The sequence below is a fragment of the Lutra lutra genome, chromosome 4 (assembly GCF_902655055.1).
Source record: "Lutra lutra chromosome 4, mLutLut1.2, whole genome shotgun sequence".
Lineage (NCBI taxonomy): Eukaryota > Metazoa > Chordata > Mammalia > Carnivora > Mustelidae > Lutra > Lutra lutra.
Window position 1 is genome coordinate 183,536,420 of NC_062281.1, and position 8,252 is coordinate 183,544,671.

Sequence of the window (8,252 nt, forward strand, 5' to 3'; positions counted from 1 at the left end):
CATCTGCTTCTAGACTGGGTTTGATCGCAGGTAATTGAAATTGTGGAAAGCAAACCGTCTTGATGGGGGGCGGGAACTACTTGCAAATTAGTTGTTGTTTTTTTAAGTGTGATTAGCAGAATTTTAGTGAAGAAATGCAACTCTAGGACTTGTCAGAACCCACCATAGAGGATATGTGAACTCTCATGCACTGCATTTTGGAGGTAAACTAGTCTGGACCCTTTGAAGGACAATGGGGCAGTCCCTGGTAGCATTTTAAATGTCTGATGACCCAGAGAGGCCACATCTCATTACCCATTCTAAAACAAGTCTTGGGCCATGGACCGGGAGTTATACCCACATGGCTTTAAGGCACCATGGTACGTAAAAGCCAATAATTAGAAACAATGTGAATATCCATCCATAGGAAAATGGCTTCTTAAATTACAAAGCAGCCATTTATTAAATGCTTTACAACACTTTAACAGGATGAGGGGGAGGGAAATGAGGGTGGTCTAGAATTCACATGCACAGCTCTCCTGGACCTGTGGTCGAATGAAAAACCACAAGGCAGAACAACGCATTCCAAGTAGACTTTACCTAAAACACGAAAGTATCATAAAACAAAACAGAAGAGTTATGTTTTCTGCAGGTCTATATATGGACAGAAACATATGGAAAAAAATGGTCTGGAAAGATAAATGCCAGCCTGTTAAGAGTAAGGGCGGAGGGAAGAGTGAAAGAGACCTTATCTTTGTAAGTTTTTTTTTTTTTAAATAAAGGCAGTGTAATTGTGTATGATACATATAATTACATTACATTATTTTTACTGGACTAACAAAATCTATTCTTCAAACTTCTTTTCTCTCAGTCATTCTTCATTTCTGCATCTTTTATTTTATGTTGTTGTGTATGTGTGTGTGTGTGAGCGTGTGTGTATGTGCACGCAAACAGTGCGTGGGGGGCTTGGGGGGGAGATTTGTCACTCCTTTGTCTGTTTTTCCATTTGTAGCTCCTGCTCTCAGTGTTGGTCGTTCCGGTGCCTCCTTCTGTCGGCCCTGCTCCCCCTCCCGGACCTTATCCTCTTTCTCAGGACTTCCAGCACCCCTTTGCCTCACCCACTTAGCATATGGTAGACCAAAAGGGAAAGAATTTGGGAGTGGTCAGATTGAAATAAACCCAAATTCCATTTCTGCTGCTGAAACCCATGCGAACAGCAGTGTTATCTTTCCAAGCTCCAGTTTCCTCACCTGGAAAGAGAGGGCAGCCACGGCTTCCTCTCAGAGTTGTTCTGAGACATCAAGATCATGACTCTGACAGGGTAGTGACCTAAGTCCGTAAATACTGGTTTCCTTCCCTCTCTCTCCCTTACCTCTCTTTTGTCCTACCTCCTCACTGCCCAATCTCTGCACTTTCCCTTAAATGATTCTATGCTATATACTACAATATACTGAAATATATATACTAAATTATTTATCTATGTAAAAGGAGTAGTTAATATTATCCAGCATTCTTTTTTCTAGCAACTAAATAGAATACTCACAGCTCTCATGGGGAATGAAAAACATCAGTTTTTGGTTTTGTGTGACCCTTGCTCGACTTCTCCATTTTATCCATGGCCCTTGATGGGGGGAGAAGGCCATGGGTTATGGGAATGGGTGGAGGGGAGGTTTCTGTCCCTGGGCTAGATTTTAGATGCTCAACTCATTTGATGACTTCGCTGGTCCTTGATGGGCAGATATATATTTATAGCTCTTAACAATTTCTTTGTCCAGTGTCTCTGTGCCATAGATCCTAACTGCCCACGGAGTCTGTTGTTAAAGTTACCCTGCATAACCTACCTATGCCATCAGCATCTGCAGGACGACTGTCCCCTGTGGCCACAGCAGCCCGGCCGGTGAAGGGAAGAGGAGTCCTGTGCCAGAGGGCACACAAGGGGGCAGCAGAAAGCTTTCTCTCTTGTCTCTCAAACAGTACACGTGGCAATGTTTCGGATATGAAAAATACAGCATGCTCGTGGGGAGAATATGTTGACATTAAAGAATAGCAGAGGGAAAAAATCATCCATAATCCCACTATCAGAGGTAGTGATTGTAGCTGTGTATGTGCTTAACGGCTTGAACATATGAGATTGCTGATAGCTGGGCATTTCTGACCTACAGAAGTGACAATTTTCACGTGGTTTAACCTAATATTTCCTCCCACCCTTTCTGTCTGACAAACATAATGCACTTTTAAATAAAAACTCAAGATGAGATTATATACACATATGTGAGTATATCTTTAAAGCCTGCCTTTTGAAACAGTCAACAAAACCAAAGACAACTGGCAGAATGAGAGAAGATATTTGCAAATGACATATCAGATAAAGGGCTAGTATCCAAAATCTATAAAGAACTTATCAAACTCAACACCCAAAGAACAAAGAACAAATAATCCAATCAAGAAATGGGCAGAGGACATGAACAGACATTTCTGCAAAGAAGACATCCAGATGGCCAACAGACACATGAAAAAGTGCTCCATATCACTCGGCATCGGGGAAATACAAATCAAAACCACCATGAGATATCACCTCACACCAGTCAGAATGGCTAAAATTAACAAGTCAGGAAATGACAGATGCTGGCAAGGATGCGGAGAAAGGGAAACCCTCTTCACTGTTGGTGGGGATGCAAACTGGTGCAACCATTCTGGAAAACAGTATGGAGGTTCCTTAAAAAGTTGAAAAGAGAGCTACCCTATGACCCAGCAATCACACTACTGAGTATTTACCCTAAAGATACAAGGGGCACATGCACCCAAATGTTTATAGCAGCAATAGCCAAACTATGGAATGAACCTACATGTCCATCAACAGATGAATGGATAAAGAAGATGCGGTGTGTATATATATATATATATATATATATATATATATATATATATATATGATGGAATACTATGCAGCCATCAGAAAACACGAAATCTTGCCATTTGCAATGACATGGATGGAGTTAGAGAGTATTATGCTAAGCAAAATGAGTCAATGAGGGAAAGACAATTATCATATAATGTCTCTGGTATGAGGAATTTGAGAGGCCAGGCGGGGGTTCGTGGAGGGTGGGGAGGGAAAAAATGAAACAAAATGGTATCAGGAGAGAGATAAACCATAAGAGACTCTTAATCTTAGGAAACAAACTGAGGGTTCCTGGAGTGGAGGGGGGTTGGGAGGGATAGGATGGCTGAGTGATGGACATGGGGGAGGGTACATGCTATGGGGAGTGCTGTGAATTCTGTAAGACTGATGACTCACAGACCTGTACCCCTGAAGCAAATAATACATTATATGTAAATAAAAAATTAAATAAAACTTGCCTTTTAAAATGAGGTATTAATGATAGGGGTGCCTGGGTGGCTCAGTCACTTAAGCATCTGCCTTTGGCTCAGCTCATGATCCCAGGGTCCTGGGATTGAGTCCCACATTGAGCTCCCTGCTCAGCAGAGCCTGCTTCTCCCTCCCCCTGCTCATGTATGCACGCTCTCTCTCTTTCTGTGTCTCTCCCTCTCAAATAAATAAATAAAATCTTAAAAATAAGAAATATTAATGATAACAAATGTGTATGTGTACACTAGCATGCCTAATACTGCTGCCGTGAGAAATGAAATGTCACACATACAACTGAAGACCCATAGATGTCCCTCCCCAGCAGTCGCCCCTCCCTATCTCCTTAAGGTAGCCCTTCTCATAAACCTGGGGTTCATCAGACCTAGGTTTATATCACACAGTATGCAGGATTGCTTAGCATTTTTAACTTTATTTTTTTTTAAGATTTTATGTATTTATTTGACAGAGACAGATCACAAGTAGGCAGAGAGGCAGGCAGAGAGAGAGGGGGAAGCAGGCTCCCCGCTGAGCAGAGAGCCCAATGTGGGACTCGATCCCAGGACCCTGAGATCATGACCTGAGCCGAAGGCAGAGGCTTAACCCACTGAGCCACCCAGGCACCCGCATTTTTAACTTTATATAAATGATACCAAAGTGGATATATCATCCTGTGACTTGTATACCTGATTAAACATTATGTTTTTGGAAATGTATCCCTATTGATGCATACAGTTTTGCTCATACATTTTCAATTTTTTGCTATTAAATATACAGATTCACTATCTGCCTCTCTCCACAAGGCTGGGGGCCTCTCCATGCTGGGACTGTCTCTATTATATGTGGCTGGAGAGGCCCCACAAATGGGCTTTGAATAAATGGATAAATACAGGAAGTAAAAGGTTAAGAATCCCTGTCCTAGAAGATCCAGCCTCCTTTGTTGGGGACCCAAGACAGAGCATCCTGATGACAAGACAGCTCTCGCATCTGGACAGGCAGATGTCAAGGCTGAATGGAACACTTCATTCAGAGGTCATCTCCCTGGTGCCAGACACGGGGTGCTAGCTAGTTTTGTCCAGAACTTCAGGGGAGGAGCAGTGCCATCAGGAAAAGCTTCTAGAAGGTCCTGAGCACACTCCTGAAAGAGGACTAGTTTCCTTCTGCCATCACAACCAAAAGCCCACATTTCCAGATAAAGACGATGGCGTGGTCTCCAGATTTTCTGGTTCTCTTCATCTCCAAGTTTTTCAGACAGTTCTAATCTATGGGTGGTAGAAAATGGCACTGCCAGGGTCTTAGAATACAGGCAACCAAACACACACACGCACACACACACACACACACACACACACACAATTCCTTTGATAGTTAAAATCTTCCTGACTCTGATGTGTTTAAAGTTTGGCTGTAAACTGAACTATAAAACAGAAAGATAACCATAAACCACAGGGACAATGAGACATAGTGGCCAGAGCTGAGCGCCTCTGGCATCAGACAGAGCTGAGTTAGAATCCTGACTCTTCTGCTTCCCGAATGAATGTGTGACTCTGTGCGAGAGAGCTAGCCTTGTCTAATTTCTGTCGCTTTATCTGCAAAACAGACACACCACCTGGCAAGCTGATGGGTATGAACTACCAGGTTTTACTGCTTGGTGCACATCCTATAAACGGGAGAAAGTTTTATTAGCAAGCTGGGTCGGAGGGAGCTACCACTGACTATAGAAGCCGGCCATGGTCGTTGAGAAAGAATGAAACTCCTCACGGTTATAAAAACCCAGAATCTCACCATGACTGCTGTTGCAAAAGTTGGCACTCCTGCCAGCAGCTGGGAGGCATGGTTCTCAGGCCTCCTCAAGAAGCATGTCTGTCCTTTGAAAAGGTCCTGCTCTGACATCCCAGGAAGCCGTCCGGGGTTCTGGGCCCATTTCCCTTCTTCAGGAAGATGGAAGGGATAAAAGTGTATGTATCTGCAAAGTTCAGGAGAGACCCAGACCTCGCGATAAGATCTCTGGGGTAAAATGGACTGTTCCCAAGCCTGTAAGTCTTCCCTCTAATATCTCCAGCTGCAGAAGCATGACCCAGAAGTATCCTGAAAGGATAGCTAGAGGAAAGGAAATTGAGGTCAAATTGACCCCCTTGGAGTAGATCTATTCAAAGAAGTGAATATCTAATTTCTGAATTTTGTATTTAGTTAATCATGTCCCCATTTGGCTGCCATTTTAAGTTATGCTTTAAAAGTGTACACACCGGACGCCTGGGTGGTTCAGTTGGTTGGGCCGCTGCCTTCAGCTCAGGTCATGATCCCAGCGTCCTGGGATCGAGTCCCACATCGGGCTCCTTGTTCTGTGGGGAGCCTGCTTCTCCCTCTGCCTCTGCCTGCCACTCTGTCTGCCTGTGCTCTCTCTCTCTCTCTCTCTCTGACAAATAAATAAATAAAATCTTTAAAAAAAATTTAAAAAAAAAAGTGTACACACCATTTGATTTGATACCTAACCTAAAAAAAAAAAAAAAGCAAACATTATCCCATTTATTGTGGGAAAAGTAGTAAACCACTTTCTAGGAGCTGATATGCTAGGTGGGGAGATTGTCAGTCCACCAGGAAACAAATATACGTCTGATCTCAGATAGTGAGAGCAGCACGGTGAAATGGCAGAGGCTATAAAGTTATACAAAACAGAGAGCCTTGGGGATCAGGGTGGCTGGAAGGCAAGGGGAGCAAGGAAGTCCCCTCTGAGAAGGTGACATTTGAGCTCAGACCTTGGGTCACTGTGAAAGAATTCATTTTCAAGTACTTACTTAGCTTTTTTCAAAAGCTTTGTTCCTGAAAATAAAATTTCAGGGACGTGTCTGACATCACCTTTTTCCTTTTTTCGAAGATTTTATTTATTTCTCTGAGAGAGAGAGCGAGCAAGCACGTGCACAAGTGTGGGGAGGGGCAGCAGGAGATGGAGGACAAGGTGCTCCATCCCAGAACCCTGAGATCACAACCTGAGCTGAAGGCAGATGCCTAACCAACTGAGCCCCCCCAGGCACCCCTGATATCAGTGGGCTCTAGGTCTTCTTCATCACCAGGAGCTGGCAGAATGTTGTGGCAAACACGTGGGATTTTTCAAGCACACTGCCTCCACCATTTCCAAGCTACAGACCTGGGAGAGGTTACCTAAGCATGGGAGCCTCTGTGTCCCCATCCAGAAATGAGGATGATGAGGATTATGATGATGATTAATAATAAGACTTTTTACAAAAGGGATGAGTAGCCACCCACCGAAAATCCATGTGTCCTCTCCCAGAGCAGAAGCTATTGCTAACAGGCAGCTGCCTTACCATGGAATGCATTTCCCAGCCCCTCCTGCAACCAGATGCCACCAAAAACAAATTTTTCCCACTAAGATATGAACAGAAGTGATGCATGTCACTTCCAGGTCTCGGTCTCTGAGTCACCCCAAGAAGGATAAGCATGCATTGCCCAGGAGCAAGGGACTAAGTCAGGGAAACACAAGCTTTGATTGTGTGCAAAGTCTGGAGCTGGAAGGTGTATTCGTGATGCCATCCAACACCACTGTGCTTGCTAACGCAGCCTTGCCCTATTGGGAGAAGCGCATGAGTGTGTCCCACTCGGGCGACTCAAAGTGATCGCTGGCCGAACATAACCGAGGACAGGGCTTTGAATTCTATGGACTGAGCCTCATGAGATTTTGACCCCCTGCTCCTTCTCCCCCTTCTAGAAATGTTGGGAGGGTTTTTTTGTGTTTGTCTTTCTTTTATTCTTTTTTTTTTTTTTCTGTACTGGATGTTTATTTCTGGGACAATCAGTAACTATAAGAAGAGGGATATTAGGCTCCTAGGATGTAACACATTTGTATTGTCAAAAAATACATACTTTTTTAATTGCCGGGGATACAGAAGAAAAGAGTCTTGCTCAGTAATGTGATCTCCCCCCTCCTTGGGCTCAGTTTGCTGTGGAACTTGAAAATCAAGAGCTTCACCCAGAATATAAAACATCTTTTCTCTTTTTACTTCCTCTTCCCCCAGGACAATTGTTCTGTGATAGGGTTCCTTCAAGGCTTTTAGCTCTCGGGCAGCTAACAGGGAAGAAAAGAACTATATGCCTCATGTTTTCATCCACTTTAAAATGAAGTGATGAATATAGAGCTCCCAGCACAGGAAATGACACACAGTAGAACTGTGACAAATCAGCCTGGTCTCCCTTTAGCTCATTTAACTCCTGCTGGCTCACTGTTAGCCATGACATGATTGAAAGCTTATCTCAGCCATAATACAAATGACTTAATCGGTATTATTATCCCCATTGAGTGAATAAGAAAATGGAGGCTCAGGAAGGTCAAATACATGGCATTATTTTTTAAACGACTTATCTTATTTATTTATTTAAGAGAAAGAGAACAAGCAGGAGGGGCAGAGGAAAGGGAGAAAGAAATTAAGCAGACTTCATGTTGAGCAAAGAAGCCCAAATCAGGGCTGAATCTCACAACTCTAAGATCATAACCTGAGTCGAAACCAAGAGTCAGGCACCTAACCGACTGTGCCACCCAGGCATCCCAAATATATAGCCTTATTATGCCAATAGATGTCTGGTACATGTTTTAGCTCATTTAATTCTAACAACCATATAAGAATGCATGAGATTGGTATTATTGTACCCATTTTCCAGCTGAGAAGACTGAGGCTCAAAGAGTATAGGCAACTTTCATTCTCTGACATTTTTTAGTACTTTTGTGTGTGCCAGGCTTGTGTTGGGGTACTGGAAATCAACAATAAGCAATTAAGACACATTCCTTGCTCTCATAGAGTTCACAGTCTGGTGTGAGATACAGCAGATAAAGAGGCAACTTCTAGTACGGTAAGCTTAAAAATCTGATAGTGTGGGATGCTATCAGAGCACAGAGGAA